The sequence below is a fragment of the Electrophorus electricus genome, chromosome 10, assembly GCF_013358815.1.
Source record: "Electrophorus electricus isolate fEleEle1 chromosome 10, fEleEle1.pri, whole genome shotgun sequence".
NCBI classification, from domain to species: Eukaryota; Metazoa; Chordata; class Actinopteri; order Gymnotiformes; family Gymnotidae; genus Electrophorus; species Electrophorus electricus.
This window is the reverse complement of record NC_049544.1, coordinates 22,637,285-22,657,145: the sequence shown is the minus strand read 5'-3', so window position 1 is coordinate 22,657,145 and position 19,861 is coordinate 22,637,285. Positions and strand designations below refer to the sequence as shown.

The window sequence follows — 19,861 nt, the reverse complement described above, 5'->3', positions numbered from 1 at the left end:
AGCTAACGCAGAGGGCACTGTGTTCTACCCCGGTGAAGTGGCACGTCAGAACAATCACCACGCCGGCAGCACGACGGAGGCCAGGGCAGTTCCTGTCTGTTACCAAACCCCGCTCCTGGAAACAGGTCCTGCGGTGGGACACACCAGTGAGGCAAAGTGAACTTGGTTTGGTAGAACATGTGAATGAATGAATGTGAACATGTGAATGAATGAATACATCTCACTTTCTCGCTCTCTCTCTCTCTCTCTGTGTGTGTGTGTGTGTGTGTGTGTGTATTTGTAATGGCACGAAGCAAGTGTGTGGTGAAAAAGTTTCAATAAATGACAACCCAGAAGACAAGCACATGTCATTTCTCATCCAGATCTAGGGATGTGCCAAACCTGTTTCAGGCTAACCTGAGTCAGCATGGAGCATGCTACTGACATGTTTACATTAGCCTGCAATTACTCTGCCCAAACCCACAACAACAAGCCCTTTGCCGAGCTGCTGACAGACGAGACATGTTACAAGGTCTAGAACACAGAAAGGTACATGACAAACCCAAGAGGATAGAAAGAAAGACAAAAAGTAAGAGGTACACTAGCCCGGTCGGGTTGGAGCTTCTTCTGTGGCGCACGGCGCACGGCACACACTCTGCAGACCTGCTGTTAGCTCTGCTCCAATTAGATCAAGCTGATATGGACAAACGCCCGCCCGGACCGGACACCTCTCCCAAGCAACATCATTACATTTTCATCCAATCACATTATCTCTACAGGCCAGGACAACAGAAGGGGAATAAACTTCTGACTTCTGGAGATCTTACTGATCTTAATGATCTCCTGTACTGTTTAACGAGCTCCCTCCCCACCCTCCTCTCTCTCTCTCTCTCTCTCTCTCTCTCTCTCTCTGTCCCTCTCTCTCTCTCTCTTCACAACACAAATGCCTGCACCTTCTTAAGAATTCCAAACACACACGGCTGCTCGTCCTTCACGTCTCGCAAGAAGATAATTAATAATACAGCTGAGGGGTAGCAACAAACAGGGTTTCCTTTGGGTTTTCAGTCGCCCCCATCCCTGGCCCCCGGCCCTGCGCCCTGCAAAGCCCCTCCGCCTGTATGTATTGATTTGCTAGAGGCCTGTTGCTAGGCCTGCTATAAGCTGAAGCCTTTATACTGAAAAATCACAACGGTGTTGGACGGCATTGGTTCAGCAGCGCTGTATCTGGAGCAGAGAGCAGACTCAGATCTACCACTGGGACACAAACAAAAGTCAACTGCTCTCACGTCAGGGTTGCTGAAAACAAGCTAGCTGTCGAATCAATGGAGCACTCATTGCTGTGTTTAAGTAAACACCCTGAAGATATCTCCACTGCACTTGTTCTGACTGACTAACCTAAACTTGTTCAAAGCTTCCCCAATTTGCCCATAGTGGAGGATACACAAAAGCAGGTAGATGGCACAGAACAGTGTTCTGCTTCCTCCTAGTGGCCGTGTCCGGAACTGCAGGAACTGTGCTTGCAATTAGCAACAAGTGCTGAAAAGATTGTTTAAAAGGTAACGGTGAACTTGATCACCTATTCTCGGACACCTCTAGGTCAGACTGAGCCCTGATGGTGACGTGTGAACTGAGGAGTGAACTGACTGCCCCGGTCCCAGCGTGCAAGCACAACCGGACGGCTTTGTGTGTGAGAGCGAGCTGCGCCTCTGGGTTCACGGGGCGAGATCTGTGGCATACGCTCAGGAAACAGCCAGAGCCAAACACCAGAACTGCTGGGAGTGGGGTGTTTTGGGTTTTTTTTCCCCCGTTCCCCAAAGCTCTGCACAGACTCCAGCAGGAACCCGAGAAGAACTGCTACACAGCGGCCCCTGGTGGCCGCGCTCTGACTGAGGAAGGACAGGGATTGGCTGAGCTCACGAAGAGGAGGGGAGAGACCATGAGGGAGCCCAGCTTGATACACGCAGCAGACTCTGCGGCTTGGACGCTGCTTGAAGTTATGTCAACAGCCTCCAACTACCCCGCTGAGAGGATTCTCAACACACACACACACACACCATCCCACCACCCCCAACCTGAAGCCTTTCCACACTCCAAACCCTCGTCACACTCAATGTGTTTGGCGTATGGTGCGTTCACCGCAGAGAAAGGAAGGAAAGAGAGATTGTAAAGAGAGAGAATGAGTGAGAGAGAGAAAGAGAAAGCGAGGAAGGAAGGGAGGAAAAGATAGAGAGGGGTGGTCAGTAAAAGAAGTGGATCCCTCTTCCCAGGAAAAGCTTGTGCTTGATGGATTGGTCTGGCGTGTGTCCAGAAGTGGGAAAAACCGCGGCGTTCCTGTTAGGGCTGGGCCCGTCCAGCCGGATGGAGCTCTGAGAAACGGGCCACTTGAGAGAGGCACCCCAAGCTGAACCGGCCCTTTACGAGCCCCATCCATCACGCTCTCACACAGAAGCCTGGACGTGCGTGCCCCAGACGAGGGCAGGCGCGCGGGGTAGGGTGGATCTGTAGGGACTCCCCCCTGCCATGATCAAGTCACCGCTCTGTGCATCGCGCACGGAGCAGGGCCACATGGCATACGAGCAGAGGCGTATCAGGACACTTTCTGTGCCAGCGTGCGCCACCACACACAGACTCCATGAGCCTCCGTTTAGGTTTTACCCACTCTACAACAACAGATCAAGGTATTAGGCACATTCTCTCGGTCCAGTCGTTTTCAGTGGGGCTTAAAAATTGTAAGCAGGGATAACGTCATACACCTCTTTGGCAACATTCGCAGCTGCAGTAAGATGCGTGGAGCCCCAGAGAGGGTCACGACGCATAAGCCTTCGGCACAAAGCGACGTGCCTGTGCACAACAAGCTCGTTAGCGTGTCTCCAGCTGGGTAGTTAGTGAGGTGCCACTTGATCTCTATGCAAGCAATGTTGCATTTTTCTTTTCTGTCACTGTCCAATGGGAAGGGCATTGATGCCAGGCTGGCATCAATGAGGTGCATTCCCCACAACTGTCCAAACACTTCAGATGGGATGCACATAAATCTGGGCATTAAGGCGCATTAGCGAGGGCTTCGGAAGGCGGGGCTGTAATAAAGCTGAATGGTTTTTAAACATGCAAAGTCTAGCTGGTCAGGAATGGTGTCATGTGGCATTCCCAGGCTCTAGGTCCAGGCGGTATTAAATCACCTTCCCCTCTCCCTCTCATTAGCCAGCTGGAGTCGGGGTGCCGTGTTTGGGGTTGCTATGAAGCGTTGCGGGGGGGGGGGGAGTTTGCGGGCGGGGGAAGCTTTCTTCCTCCCGGTCTCAGGTCCTGACAGCTGGGGCAGGCGGGGACTCTGGGACTCTGCCCCCCCACCCCCCAGTTCCTCCGCCACTGCAGAGCAATAGTGAGCCTCGTAATAGCTGTCAGAGCACAGAGCTGCTCGGGGAACAGAGAGATAGAGAGATAGAGAGAGAGCGAGAGAGAGAGAGAGAGAGGGGGAAAACAGAGATGGAGGGAGAAAGAAAGGAAAACAGGCAGAACCTTGTGACTGTTTTTCTTTCTTTGACAAATAAATCTGCAAAGACATTTCTTAGTTAGACACTGTGCGATTGGTTAAAATGACTAGTACTCAATGATTCAGTTCAAAGGGGCCTCAAGGTACCTTCTTTGCTTTGCCATCCAATTTCAACCATGCAGACACCATGGGAGGTTTCCTCAAGCCTAGTGTTAGAGTAAAACTGTAATGTTTAGTTTAGGTTCAGGACTAATTTTGGCACGGGCCGTAGAAGCTGGGTGTTGTGCTTTTAAGAACTAACTGGGCCCTAGTGTGTATTGGCCCGTTTGTGAATTGGCAGGTTGCTGACAGAGTCATGGAGGGATCATTATCTAGTCTCCTTTGCCATTTTGTGCGTGCGTGCATGTGCATGTGCGTGCGTGCATGCGCATACAGCTCTCCAAGGTCAGGACTGACGGGTGACCTCAGCATCACTAAAGCCATGTAAGATGTAAGATGGTTGTGTCCAGCCCAACGCCTGCACACACTTGCATTTATCCTCTTGTCGGAGCACTTGAAGGTGTGATGTGCAGGAGTGGTACATATTTATTAACAACTGACAAATGAGTTCGTTTATTAAAAGTTCAAACTCCCTTTAGTTCTTGGAGCAAACACACAGTAGTTGTTTGTTGGTATGTTCACAAGCAATTTGCATTCCTCTGGTGTTTCGCAGGAAACACTTGCTAAATCCAGGTGTTTAGCAGTAAATCCAGCAGGTCACTGGACTTCTGTCTCCTTAGCTGCATCCTGTAGGTTGGTGTTTAGGTACAACATTTCAAGAGAAGGTTCTGTTTTGTTAAAGTAATACAATCCCACAAACCTCTCTGACTCCTCTTCCTCTTCCTCCGTGACTCCTTCTCTAAACACATATCAGTCCTGCCAGCATAGGATCTAAATTTGAGAGCATACCGCTAACGTGGAGGGTCTCCGCTTGAAATTAAAAGAGCGAGCCGAGGAAAATGAGCTCGGCCTGGCAGATCCAGAGTTTTATAAACAGCATGACGTCACACGCCGCCGAGGGCCCTGCCGAGCGACGCAGTCAGGCTGCTTGCGTTGGCTCCCAGCAGCAGCCGTCAGTAAGGCAGGGAAACATTATGCGATGTTATTTAGCCACAGCTCATTCCCCAATCACGGAGCGTGACAGAACAAATGGGCCCCAAAACCAAAGCAGACCAGCAGGCCTCCACGCATCACTCACATGGCGAGAGGTTTCAATCAACCCAGGCCCGGGAGTCTGAGAGAAAATGAACAACAGGTTAGAAAAACGTTGATCCACATATACATTTATACTAAGAGTTGAGCCCGAGTGTGACCACAGTTGAAACTATTCTGTGAGAATGAGTTCACTTTAAACACCCCCTAGATACAGTGGAACACTTCAAGAAACTTTAGTCGCTTTTATGCGCATGTCTAAAAATAATCTAAATCAAAAGCTTTTGCCAGCCAAACTGTTCCTTTTCCTTTACAACCATGAAGTACATTCCTGCCCTTGTACCTGTGTTAGTGCTCTACGGGAGATTTTAGGGTTAGGAAACATTATGGAGGACTGCTGAGTTTAAGATGTTGGCTATTCTGTACATGATCTGCAAATAGCTTTAACAAGTCTTTCTCAGACAGTATAAGAGTGCCATAGAAAAACTGAACAGTACTTATACTTGAGGAACAGGCCATTTGCAAAGTGCAGAGACTTTACAAAGACCCACACACAAGCAAACAATCAGAAACCAAAACCCTTTGGAGGAGAAAATGTGAAGAAGGTAGCTAAACACAAAGCACATCACAATGATGGTAACATTTCAAAAATGCTAATTTTTAGCAAAAAGGGAACAACAAGACCAATTGAACCAAACTCGCACAAAAAAGGATTTAATGATTCATCTATTAAACCAAATAAAGTATGCACAGAAGCGCACAGCATTCTGGGGGTTCTTTCCATACTCCTCTCCGCTTTCCCCATTGGCTCATTCCCTTAGTCCAGTGGCGGATGCCTCAGTATTATCCATACATCCTGAAGGCATTCCAAGTCCAGAGGTGCTTCACTGAAACTCTAAGCTTTTTAATTATGCATTTTAAAGTGTGTTACTAAGACAGTGCTGACACCCTGTGGCCCATTAGCTTTGGGGTGGTGTGCAGACCAGGACTGACACGATGGCAGCAGACTCAGCGGCACATGATGGAATTGGGTGACTTTTCCAGGAAGTTTGGGCTGACTGGTACCATCTGAAAAGTTGCAGGGTATCTTACATCAGCTTCCCGCTCCGGAATTCTAACATGATGCCCACCTTCCGAACACGTAAATAGCTCACCCTGAGGTCGAAACCTCATTTCCATTATCCTTGTAATGTGTGCCGGTGTCTTGCTTGCACTTCCATAAATATGTCATGGGAGAGTGTGAGCAGAGGCAGGCAGGTGGCCCCAGGCATGATGGACTGGAGTTATTAGCGGCTGTGGCAAACTTCCACACCTCTGTGCAGTCAGGTGGTGTCATTCATTTTTCACACAACATTACACATAACACAGCCCATGCACATAGGCAGAGAACAGACCCTCAAACCGATACATTACTTCGCAAGGGACAGTGAATGATGGCCAGCCAAAACTAGATGATTTCTAAAATATTGTTATTTTTTCAGACTAATCAATGATTAGTTGATTGACTTGTCAAACTGATGCGCTTTATGTAAACTGACAGAAGTGACAGCATACTAATCACCTGTCAGAGGGAGAACAGTAGCTCAGAGACGGTTACTTACAGTGAGACTGCGGTTCTGTACAGGGCCTCTGGAAATTGGCATCAGGGGAGAAAGGAGGCTGTATATTCAGTGCTAGGGAATTCATTTTTACTCTGTGCTTTTCTGCCGCCGTGTGACCAACATTGGTTCTGCAAGGCTCTGAATGCCCCTGTATTAGCTGAAATTTGTGGTGATCCTTTGCTGAATCTTGGATGGATCTCAGACGAATTGCTAATAGTATATGTCATCCTTTGAAGAAGGTTTAAATATTTGCAGTGTTACAGTTAGCTCAAAAGGTACTACTAGTATTGATACAAGCATAAATAAACTGATTGTTGTTTTGTTGTTTTTAGTGGTGGTGGTGGTGGTGTGTGTGTGTATTTACATCAACACACAAAATCAAACTAAGCTAATCAGTTTTAAGCATTACTGCTGCGATTATTCACTGTGACCAAATCACAGTCTTGATGGCATTCACGATTACACACTCGTGTTCTGTTGCTCAATTAAAACCACTTTGAAATGAAGACTAATTGTGAGCAGTAAGTGGAATCCTTGAACCTCTGAAACTGCTTGCATAGGTGTGCAAGTGGCTCTTCTAGTTAGATGGACCATGCTGATGCAGATTATATGCCAAAACAAATATACTGAGTGTCTCAAAATTAAGGATACGCCCATATAAAATGAAAACGGTTTGGCAGATGGTGATCCAAGACACAAGGAGAAGGGGGGAAACCTGTTTGGTCATGTGACCAACATTGAATGCTGCCATGTTGAATTCAACTTTAGTTTTTCAAATGGAAAGGTAGGTGTGTGAGAAACCCATAGAGAATTTCACCAGAAAAATAGTGGTGTGATTCGTGTCAACGTAACATTTTTCATGCTCGTTGAAATAGTGATTTCTTTTCTGTACAGGCGATAAAAGGAGAAGCAGAACATGTAGATCCTCCTCATTTCATCACTTGAACAAAGCACACGTGTTATCGCAGAAGGTTTCAACCAACACCATCCAAACAGGCTTCACATTACTTACAGTGCAAATGCCAAAATTCTTGCCAAATTCCAAAGAAACAGGCTCTGTCACCAATAAACCAAAAACTGCTCTTCTGGCCTCATTCTGCAAATTCCCTCACCACAGCAGTTGCCATGCATCTCTGGGGTTAGCCATGCCTCAGTTCAGCTAATTCTGTCTACCCACCACTGCAACATGTCACCAAGGGCAACCAAGCCCATCGAATACAAGTCGCAGAACGGGTGACACGGCAACATCAGATAAACCCTCATTTTGCCCATCAACTGCTTTTCAGTGATGGGGAAAAATTGTGAGGTCAACAAACAGAATCTGATCCATGTCACACAGTTGCCTCACGTAAAGTCATGGTATGGAAAACTTCATTAAAAAATTGTTAAGATTTACTATTAAATTATTACGAATTAGATTAACCCAAATGTTGCTTTTAACCTATCTAACCTGTCTACGTTCATCCTCGTCTGCCATCTTCTGGAGAAGGCTTTTTGTAGTATGCTGTCAGTCACAAAACCAGGAGCCATTAGCCAATAGCATGCGCCAAGAGAAATGCCCTCATTTGGTCGCCCCCAATCTGTCAGAACCATCCCCAAGAGCCCGCCCCTAATCTGTCAGAACCATCCCCAAGAGCCCACCCCTAATCTGTCAGAACCCCAAGAGCCCGCCCCTAATCTGTCAGAATCATCCCCAAGAGCCCGCCCCTAATCTGTCAGAACCATCCCCAAGAGCCTGCCCCTAATCTGTCAAAACCCCAAGAGCCCGCCCCTAATCTGTCAGAATCATCCCCAAGAGCCCGCCCCTAATCTGTCAGAACCATCCCCAAGAGCCTGCCCCTAATCTGTCAAAACCCCAAGAGCCCGCCCCTAATCTGTCAGAACCCCAAGAGCCCGCCCCTAATCTGTCAGAATCATCCCCAAGAGCCCGCCCCTAATCTGTCAGAATCATCCCCAAGAGCCCGCCCCTAATCTGTCAGAACCATCCCCAAGAGCCCGCCCCTAATCTGTCAGAACCATCCCCAAGAGCCCGCCCCTAATCTGTCAGAACCATCCCCAAGAGCCCGCCCCTAATCTGTCAGAACCATCCCCAAGAGCCCGCCCCTAATCTGTCAAAACCATCCCCAAGAGCCCGCCCCTAATCTGTCAGAACCATCCCCAAGAGCCCGCCCCTAATCTGTCAAAACCCCAAGAGCCCGCCCCTAATATGTCAGAACCCCAAGAGCCCACCCCTAATATGTCAGAACCCCAAAAGCCCACCCCTAATCTGTCAGAACCCCAAGAGCCCGCCCCTAATCTGTCAGAACCCCAAGAGCCCGCCCCTAATCTGTCAGAACCCCAAGAGCCTGCCCCTAATCTGTCAGAACCATCTTCAATTATACCAGCAGGAAGGATCTGAAGGAAAAACATTCAAAAATGAAAAAAGACAGTTTGACCACAACATTATGTAAAAACTTACACATTTATATTCTACACTGTGTTCTTGTGCACAAAATGTTAAAACCTGCACATTTCTAGTTCATAGAAATCGCTAGCCAACAACAGGGGGTTTTATTTGTTTGCATGTTGTTTTTTAACTGCTTTGCCCTGTTTTTGCTGCCTCTAGGTTCATGTTCCTTCATGTAAATGATACTATAAATGATACTTTACTCTATTCTCCATTCTGACATATTTGTTATATTACTTTTCCGCAAACAGCTTGACAATCAACATTTTAACTTGCATTTTAAAATACACACCGAAATCTACATGTAATGAATATATAGTTTCACATAGGTTTTGATGCTTCTATTATTACTTTAATTTATTTCTTAGATTTCACCTGAGTTATTTAGTATTCCTCTCTGGGTCTCATTGAATGTGCATGCAGCATGTTTTGAAAAGTGGTCCGGTCACAAAAAATAATAATTTTGAAACTTACAATAAAGCCTTTTCATTAATATGAATATCGACACAAGCCACAAACATTAAAACAACAGCTCAGCATCTGAGTAAAGGGGTTGTTTTAAGAGGAAAGTGCTGTATACCCTTAAGATAGTTCTAGTTTATCAGCTAGGCACACATTCATGATTACCAGCTGTGGTGAGTTGACTACCAGCTCCAGGTCTCTGAGTTGTCATGTCTATTTATGTTCCTGGTTATCACTAATTCATATTTTACCATAATGTAAAATGTTTTGGCTAGTCTTTGCTCATTGTTGATGACATTCCCTATCTTGGTTGGAGAGCTAAACTAGGAAAAATCTTCATCCTCATTTTCCCTAGTACAACTTGGTATGCGATGCTGCAGTTGCTTGCTTGGGATGTAATGAAGCCTGATTTTGAGCTTTCTCTTATGGATTGCATCTGGTTGAAGACATGGTTGATGTGTATCTCAGAGTCATACACGTGTTCATCTAGCTCCTGGAAGGAGGTATCATGTTCCTTAAGGAACTTTGAGGAGAACCTCTTGGGGAATCTGGTGTCAAATTCTGAAATTGGGTGTCATCAGTGAACGAAACTCAGCACTTTATCAGATTTTTAGGACAACAGACTAAGAAGGCTTCCTGTGTGTTTTAGACCGATTAGGGGATATACTCCACTGAAGTGTTTTCCACACTAAGTGCTGGATGACAGGTAATACACAGGATTGGATTTGATTGCACCACTTTAGCAACATGTTAATGTTCTGTGCAGCCAGGTTAACTGTAATTTCTTCTAACCACTGTGTAGTGTCAGTTTGTTTCCTGTATGTGGGCCTTGTACCTAGAGTTTGTTCAGCAAGTCAAAGAACTCCAATTGATTTTGCTTTCCAGAGCAAATGACAGTTATGCCACTTTGTTCTGTTCCTTTGCCAGTAGTCAAGAAGATGAAACAAAAAACACATTGTAACAACAGTGCTGTCATGGTCTGTTGTCATCTGGCTGTCAACACAGCCTGTCATTTCTGACACTTCATCCACCTTCAAGGCACACAGACTCTTTCCTCTGAGACCAGGCATCGAATGCTTTAGCCTGGAGAGATGAAAACACCGTTTGGCTAAATCAAGCATCACCACAAATGACGCACCATTTTCTTACAGCATCCCTACATTCTAAGATGAACTAGGGAACATCTAGGTTAACAGTGTGATGCACAGGATGGGTTGCTGTGTGGATTAACAAAGAAAAATTACAAGGTTTAATGTATTACTCCAGCAAGCACCAGATTACTGCTCTTGAACCCAACTGACTCCAGTCATGGCATGGTTGGTGTGGGGTTTAGGGGGTTATTACCCCATGGGACTGTGTTTCTTTCTCCAGCTCCACTGGACAGAACAGCAAAACAGGAGTTGAAACTCAGCCTCTCCACTATTTGTGCTGAGTTTCAGTGCATGTACCTGACTGAGATGGTGACCTACTACCTGTGCATGTAGAAAAGCAGGTAGGCACTTCTTGTCCTGCGCATCCGTTCAGCCGGTTCGGTCATTCCTGACACTTTTGAGTCGTTGAATGAGCTTTCCCCTTCTTCCTCAGCTATGTCGCTGATGTAGTGGCCTGTCAGGAGAGGAGCGGGTCTTTAGACACTGAATAGTTTCTCCTGCATGTGTGTGAATAACAACAGATTACTCGCCACTGCAAATGCTGGACCCAAAATGAAAGACCACCCTGTGGTCCTTGCTAACCTAGATAGGTTAACTAGCCTGCTTACTAGCTACGTTTGGACAGTTTCCATCGGACAGCGAAATGCAGGAAAGGCTTATGGATTAAACATCTCAAATAAGTAGACCAGGTTTTAATTATATTGCAGTATGTTAACTCATAAATGTAATAAAAAATGTTAATATTGCAGCTAATTTTTATGTGCTTGCTAACCAGCCTAGATATTTAGTTGGTGAGCTAGCTGGTTAGCTAACCAACGATTCTGGCATTTTATTATCATATGTGATTTCAAAATAAAAAGAGTTTATACTGGAATATTTCAAGTTAGTCAATGCATTCGAGCATTCACCCAGTTTCTTTGTAATCCACACTCAGATACTTTAAATGCCTGTGCATGTGTACCATCTCTATTACCCCTTAAATAAATACCAAGAAAAACAAAACACAACTTATTTGTGGTTAACACTTTGTTTTCCATCACTCCATTTTGCCATGAAGTCATTCCTTTTTACAAATAGCTTGACTCAAGTTTAAGTGCTTGGACTTTAATTATTTTACTTAAATTTATCAAATAATCAATAGACAGTTTCACATATGTTTTGATGTTTACATTCTTATTAATATTTATACCAATAGTTTTTCTCATGGGTTATTTGGTCATCCATTCTGGGTCTCTTTGTATGGGACAGTTCTCTAAGCTGTGCTCATTTTTTTAATGCAGGACAAAATGAAAAAAACATAGCAAATAATTTTGTTTTTAGCTATATGCAACAGTTCTGTAAGCTGTGCACCGGAACATTTTATTTTATTTTTATTTAATACAGGGCAAAAATCTGTTAGGAACTCTCAATTGCAACAGAGCATTGTGCTGTTCGATTTTTGTATGTTTTAGATTGGAGCACACATTTGAGTACAAAAGCTGCATTATTGGTATGTAGTAAATAGCAGGAATTCAAAATCTACTTATAATATCTAATGTCCATGTTCTGTATCAAGGAATTCTTCATTCCACACATAAAATTCCAGGGAAGTCCTATGCTTTCAGACTTTTTTTTTTTTTTTAACTAGATTTTTTTAAACATCATTATGACATCGCTGCATTTTCGATATAAACACTGCTGTGGCCCTGCATCTGTCCGTCTGTCCGTTTTGCTGTATGACATAACTGAACAAGTGTTCCTTTATGACAAGTTATTTGTTCACCTTATTCATAAACGTATTTGGACCCTTTGCTGTAGTGCTCCAAATTGTTGTCAGGTGCATACTGTTTGCGACAAGTATCCTTGGGAAACTTGATTGGAGTGGCACACATCTGGATATATAAGGGCCCACAGTTTGCACTGCCTGTCAGGACAAAAACCAAGCCATGAAATCCAAGGAGTACATAGATCAGGCCATTGATATACAGTTATGTGCAAAATAATAGCAATGTGTTTAAAACAACTGAGAAAAAGCTCAAGCCTCATAATAGCATTTATTTCCATATACACAGGCACTGGGAGCACTGCACGTTCAATTACAAATGAAAACACGAAAATATAAATTTTTAAACTGAAAATGTAGAAAAAAGAATAATGGGCTGTTCAAAAAAATATCAGTGTCAAGGGCATTTCTTCTTCAGCATAAGACAACATGACCTCTTCCAGTATTTTGATATATTCAAACTGGTCCATGGTATGCGATTAATGGGTCTGACTCCACTCCAAAGTATGAGAAACATCCCTAAACCATTATGCTTGCACCTCCATGTTTTACAGTCTTCAAAGTGTACTGTGGCTTGAATTCAGTGTTTATGGGTCCTCTCACAAACTGTGGCCTTTAGACCCAATAAGAACAATCTTGCTCTCATCTGTCCATAGAATGTTGCACCACTTCTCTTTAGGCCAGTCAATGTGTTCTTTGGAAAACTGTAACCTATTCAACATGTCTTTTTTTCAGCAGTGGTACTTTACAAGGGTTTCTTGCAAATAGTTTGTCTTCATGTAGGCATCTTTTGATTGTTGCAGCACTCAAAGCTAACTGAACATCTTCTTTGAATTTCCTGGAGCTGATCATTGGATGCTTCTTTGCCATTCTTGTTATTCTATGATGGTAGTATTTCTTTTCCTACCACGTGTTTTGGGTTTTATTTGCCATTTTAAAGCATTTGAGATCATTTTAGCTGAGCAGCCAATTATTTTCTGCACTTCTTTATATGTTTTCCCCTCTCCAATCAACTTCTTGATCAAAGTTCTCTCTCCTTCGGTACAATGTCTGGAACGACCCATTTTACTCACTGAGCAAGGGCTAAAACCAGCAGGTTACAACATTTGCTGCTCTCTTTCTTTAAATAAGGGCCATAATTGACACTTGTTTCTTCATAGAATGAATGACCTCACTAATTGAACTCCACACTGCTATTAATTTGAACTCGCCCCTTTCATTAAATGAGTCAATTACACCCAATTAGCAGCGTGCATGTCATGACTGTTGATTGTGTTGGTTGCCCATTACTCGGCTGCACCTAGTCATTCATTTTTTCCCATGTTGTAATATCTTTTCTGCCAAAATCAGTAATTAAATACATTAGTGATGTTAGACTGCTATTATTTTGCACATATCTAAAACAATGTCTAAGGCTTATAGTGATTCCTGGCCTCAATCATTTTGAAATGGAAGAATCTCGACACAATCTCAGGAAAACCAAACCTCGAAAAGCATCCTACATCAGAGACAACCACTGATCCTGCAAATGCTGGATACCAGAACTAAGATTTGCTATTAACACAGCTTGGCATGAAAGCACCATCCTCTCTCCTGCTGAAAAGTCCCTTGAAAACAAACTCTAAGGACCCACCTAACCCAGATCAGCCAGCATATTAGAACCTGAGGCCATTTGAGACTCTAGTAAACAGAGTCAAAGCCAGCAGGCCTGTCTGAAGTACAGACTCAATACATCCTACAGATGTGGCCAACATGGAGGCCCTAAAGGGATAGATTTTAAATACCATTAAACATGCACTAAGAAAAGAAAAAGAAGGTCTAGAGATGGTGTAGTTCACATGGGTCAGAAGTGACGTGACGTTTGTAGCGTAGCCGGTGTTTTTGTCTACTGATGAGAAGGGAACTGTGTGGTAAAAGCTGTTATTTGATCTATGAGGTGGTTTGTTGATGTAAACTCTGTTGCTGATCTCATCCTGTGACATGTACATTTTAATCGGTGTGTATCAAAGAGATGACAAAAAAATCTGATTAGTACTATAATTTTCCATATATAAAAATGATATGATATAAACTTGGTTATGGTTGTTCGTTATCTCACTCTTAGTTTTACCTGCCATTTATGATGATATCTTTAACAGATGATCAATCCTTCGGGGGCAGAAATGTTTCCACCATCCTGATGCAGTCTTTATGGGTGGCCAAAAACTTTATACAGTTTCTGGCATGGAACCTGAGAGGAGATTTTTTTTTTTTCATTACTCTCATGGCTGGTTGATGAATGGTGATAGTTATAGTGCTAACTCCAGGGCCATAAAAAGGAAGTGAGCTGCCTACCTGACTTCCTGTGCAGCATCCAGAGCCAATCGGCTGATGGCAGTGAGGAAGCGCTCTGTCATGGCCCTCCTGCCGGTGAGCAGGCAGGAAGCTCCCAGATGAAGCGCAGTTGTTTTCCTCACAGCACCGCTTCGGTGGCTGGAAGGTTAAAGAAAAAAAACTGGAGCGACCTGGTATTGACCGAGCTGTGCTGTACTATACATGTGCTCCTGTCTTCTACTAAAAGCCTCTTCCGGGAGTGTCATTTGTTTTGCTCAGATGCCTGCACGACTGTGTTTTCAACATGCATCTGTTGAGGTGTTGGTGAGGTGATTCTACCTGAGTCCCCCAGCCAGCAGAACTTGCATGGCCTGTCAGGGAGAGCAGCTCTGCACCACGGCGCTGAGTGCCAGGTCCACGGCCTCCCTGATGAACGGGCTGCTCTCGCACGGCTTCTGCAACAGGTTGCGGGCGGCCAACGCCGCCTCGGGGTCCATGGCCTTCCGCAGCCGGACGAACACGTGCGCCAGCGTTGTCATGGCGACACCGTGGAGCGCAGGTTCTTCATCTGAGACAGTGGACACAAAGAAGGGGAAGGGAGAGAGAGAGAGAGTGAGAGAGACAGAGAGACAGAGTGAGAGAGAGAGAGAGAGAGAGAGAGAGAGAGAGAGAGAGAGAGAGAGTGAGGGAGAGAGAGACAGAGTGAGAGAGAGAGAGAGAGACAGAGTGAGACAGAGTGAGAGAGAGACAGAGACAGAGTGAGAGAGAGACAGAGAGAGAGTGAGAGAGAGACAGAGAGAGAGAGAGAGAGAGACAGAGTGAGAGAGAGAGAGAGAGAGTGAGAGAGAGAGAGAGAGAGAGAGACAGAGATAGAGACAGAGATAGAGAGAGAGAGAGATAGAGAGAGAGAGAGAGAGAGTGAGACAGAGAGAGAGAGAGAGAGACAGAGAGAGAGAGTGAGAGTGAGAGAGAGTGAGAGAGAGAGTGAGAGAGTGAGAGTGAGAGAGGTGGAGACAACAGTGAGCCACGTGTTGGTCGTAAAATAGAGTAAGACCAGCTGGGACTACAAAATGTCAAACTGTTTGATTATAGAATCTTTGGTCCCTGAGTGGCCCCTCCCCTCCTCCACCACGGCCAGGCACACGTGATGGGGCTTGGGCAGCAGGACGTGGGCGTGGTTCTGGGCCAGAGACCGCACCAGAGTGAGGCCGTCCGTCTTCTTCTCCCTGATCCAAAACAGCGTTAGAACACAGTGTACATACCTGCTGTTGTGACATTAGTGATGCTAAACAGGTTTCATCGATAAAATCTAAATTTAACAACACAGAAACAATGTCTTCCTTGTCAGAGTGCCCCTGACTTTTTTATCTTTATATGTCCAAAGCATGCAATTATTTTTACGTATCCTTGGTAATTACGGCTCTTTGCTGGCTATTGGACTAAAACACAATGCCTAGCTTGGTCTAATCTTTGTTCAGCCGTATCTTCAGTCTGTAGCTCAGTAAAAGCCTACCAGTCCTCATCCTCCAGGAGCTGAGACGCCTGACTGAGGGCCAGTTCAGGACTAGCCAGAGGCTGCTGCCTAATCAGGTTCAGAGTCTCGGCCACTTCTCCTTCACCCTGACTGCCTCCTGCAGCACTAGGGACATCGCTTTACTCAGCCGGCTTGTTGTGGGATCTTGGTGCCGCCCCCTGACTGAACGAAGCTGTCTTTGGGCCGGCCTTGCTGCTGGCTAGTTTGCTAGTCTCTGAGCCCTGACCGGATCCTACTACATTCTGGATGGCCCGGTTGCCTACAGCCTCACGACAGGCCCCTGAGCCCTTCCCCTGGTTAATTTGGGCTCTCATACTACACAGCTTGCTAGCTACAGACTCCAGACATATTTTATTGTTCTTTACTGCCGCTGTTCCCACAGAGACAATACTTTCCTTCCTGCTCACTGAATCCATGGAGACAAAATTTTCATACTGTTCATTAACTTTCCATTGATTATTAATAATACTTTCCTTAAGGTTATGCTAGCTGCTGTGTATTTATGATGGCCTGAAGCTCTGTCTTTTCTAAATATTCAGTATTTTAGTTCATTACAGAAAAGGTTTATGTGTAAAACTGGGGAGCTGACTATGGCCCCTGTGCTGATCATTGTTACTCTAAGTGCTTTAAGTCTAAGTCTTCCAGCAAAGGAACTCACCTGGCACCTCACAGGCCTCGTCCACAGCCTTGGCTATCTTGTGTACACCCAACGGCCTGGGGAGCCGACTGGACTTGACCACCACCGGTGGGGGCACAGGTGTCCGTAGAAAAGACCGGAGCCTATCGGGCGTACACGTGTCCATGGGCGAGCACCGATCCAGAGGCGGGCACCTGCCCATGAGGCTTGGGCTTGAGGAAGCTTCTGCATCAGAGTGGGAGCTACTCTGCCGTTTCCTCAGGGACTGCTGTTGGATGGGATCGCGTATCTCGTGGTTGCCCCTGGTGGACTGGTGAACTGCAGCATCACAGCCGTGCGTCTTGCCACAGATGCGTCTGAAAATGCGCCAGCCTCTCCAGCTGGTGAGAGGAAGGGATCGTACGGTTTGACACTAGCCTTCCCCGCATGTAATCTTGAAGATTGGGACAAAACACACATGAATATGTTTAGTTCTATTACTTTTAATACATCCCTGGCTAAATATATTTACATATATACATTTGATGAATTGCTTTGTTATTTTCTGTCTTTTCTAAGCTACAAACATGGATAAATTAGGCCTTGTACAGAAATTAATTTATCAGGCTTCAGATATGAAAGTGTGTTTGTCTGAAGATCTATTCATTATTACTGAACTATTTTCAAGTCAAATGAGTGCTCATATGTAGGCTCCTGCTAACCGGCTAATTAGGTTTCTAACGACCCTGGTATTTTTATGTATCACGCTGCGTTCTGCCTGCCTGCAGAGAACTGCATCTTTTCTTTTGCCCATGAACAGCATTTCAAACACTCTTGTGTTTACAGCTGCACCGGAGAGAAGGGATCTGTCTGCACACTGTTAAGAGGGGAACTCGAAGGGGCAGAACCGGTCTGGCGATTGACCAATCAGAACAGAGTGGACGAGCTGGCCAATCAGATCAGACTGCGTCCCCTTTAAGTCCATTTTATACCACATTTATACCACATTGTCATTTTATGTTCATATCACTTATATTGCAAAATTACTTTTGACCTAATCTGGCGTTTTGCAGTGCTTTTTTTTTTTTTTTTGATATAATGAATGGAATATGAAGTGGTCAGGCTCCTCATAAACCGGCTCCGATACTCTCACTATTAGCACTGACATAATGACAGGAGAGAGCGAAGCACTTCTATAACGGACTCTGGATAGACGGGTACTGCTGTGAATGGAAATGCCACATTGTAACAGTTAATTACTTTATATTAAATGATGTCAGTGCTTGGAGTATCCAGCAGATGGCAGTGTGAGTACATAGCTGCGTTATCCGGCGGCAGACCTTAGTGCGCTGCTCCAGTTAATAGGTAGTAAAGGAATTTAGCTTAGATAGTGCAAAATAAAAGTCACTGAATTTGTTGCTGAATACCGACTGAACGTTGAATTACCATCTCAAAACCAAACTGCTCATTTCTATTGGTGGAGACTAAGGAAATGGACACTGTGACCATTCGTCGTTACTTTTATATAGTAGTCAAAGTAGTCCTGTTGTCCCTATATTTAACATTTTATTTACATTTCATTATTTAAACAATTTATGTTCGATATGTTAAATAAATATAAATAAACATGTCCTGCGATTATCCTGTTCTTTTCCTTAGGTTGACTGAGATGTATCTACAGGAAGTCACAGAGGTGTGTCTTCTTGTCTCCTGCCCCCCATTCTTCTCCTTTTCTAGTACATGTAGGCTGATGTGCCATCAAGATGTCTGACAGTGAGGCCACACAGGTGTGTCACAGACCACTAAAACAGGCAGTACAAGTTATTTTTCTTCATATATGTGTGCGTGAGTGTGTGTGTTTTAAGCACTACAGTAGGTAGGGTTGTGTGTGTGTGTGTGTGTGTGTGTGTGTGTGTGTAAGAACTATTATAAGAGTATTCTGAAAATCTTCCATTTAAAGGACACACAGAAGAAAGCAGAGGTGTGTGCATGCAGTAGAGTCACTCCATGTCACTCACTATATGATGCAGACACCACGCTGAGCCAAGCCTGCTGAGGGCAGACAGCAGAGATAACAAGAAGCATTCAGAATAATCACAGTTTGATTTAGCCCCACCGAACCATGTAAATCTCCTGAGGGTGGTTTGTGTAGGGTGAGCCTGTCCAATCTGGGTGAGAACAAGACACTGGGAAGAGAGTGTAACTGGGAAGAAGCCATTTTTGTTGGACATATCTAGAGTGAGCTGTCTTAAGGGGAAGTCGGCACATGACACAGTGTTATGGAGGCATCTGTGATGGAGGTCTGGAAAGATGTTGCAGAGCTATCATAGAGGAGATGGTTGCAGCACACGGTTACTGAATATGAGCAGCTGCTCTCGTTCGTCTTGAGAAAAACATTTTGAGGAGCTGGGTGAGGGAGACGCAGCTACACACGCTTACGGTTCTTCTTCGTAGGTGTAAAGCTTTGCGGCAGAAATTTCAGAGGTGGATTTCGAAGAAAGAGCTGTATGAGTAGAGATCTGTATCTAATTGGGATTCCTTCCACCTTCTGTTAAACACACTCAATTCTTTGCAGTTGCTATGCAAAAGGACCAAGGCGTGTGCATGAGGGCCTTCCTTTGAAGAGAGAGGGCAGTGTGAAAGTAAAAGGAAGAGATAATGGTAACTGTCTGCCCCGAGGGAGAAGAAAACGAAACAAGCTGTAAGAATGGTGGAAGTGAGAGGCCTGTTTCTCAGCCCAGTCACCTAGAGACCTTTTTACACCTGTGCTGCTGCTCACAGAGAGCTGGGAGTGTAAACCATGAGGAAGACGGCCCTTCAACTTCAGAATATCCACCTCTGGTAAGAAAGCTTGTTTCTGAGTCACAGCAAAAGTGTGATTGTAAAAGTATGAGAGATATAGATTTTTATTCCCACTTTAGTGATGCAAATACATTTCATATACAAATATGTTTTCAACTTGATTTATTAGTTTGATTTATTAAAAGGGGAAACAGGCACAGTGATTCAAAACGAAGACATGAAATATAAACAAGTCTAATGGCTTTTAGCTGGTCCTCTAACTCCTGTTCCATGTTCTCTGGGTTTCTCAGGAAATAGGTCTATTTCAAAATATTCCATTGTGTGTCTGACTTGCAAATAACAATAACTTATAAAATGGTGGTTTGTCACTTTACAAATACAACTTTTCTAATGCTTTTATTCAAAGCAACTTATAATTATGACTGAACACAACTTGAGGGATAAGGGTCTTGCTCAGGGGCCCAACAGAGGCATCTTGGCAGCAACGGAGCTTGAACCAGCAACCTTCTGATTGCTA

The 19,861-nt window shown here is 44.7% G+C and overlaps 1 long non-coding RNA gene across 1 annotated transcript; it reads right to left on the bottom strand.

Moving 5' to 3' along the window:
• Positions 1-4,062: 4,062 nt before the first annotated feature.
• LOC118242165 lies at positions 4,063-15,027 on the bottom strand. Its single transcript, XR_004776611.1, has 6 exons — positions 14,732-15,027; positions 14,414-14,551; positions 14,190-14,309; positions 12,080-12,220; positions 10,639-10,771; positions 4,063-4,739 (listed from the first exon to the last, which is right to left on the bottom strand). It is a non-coding gene; the product is annotated as an uncharacterized LOC118242165 (long non-coding RNA).
• Between the last annotated feature and the right edge of the window lie 4,834 nt (positions 15,028-19,861).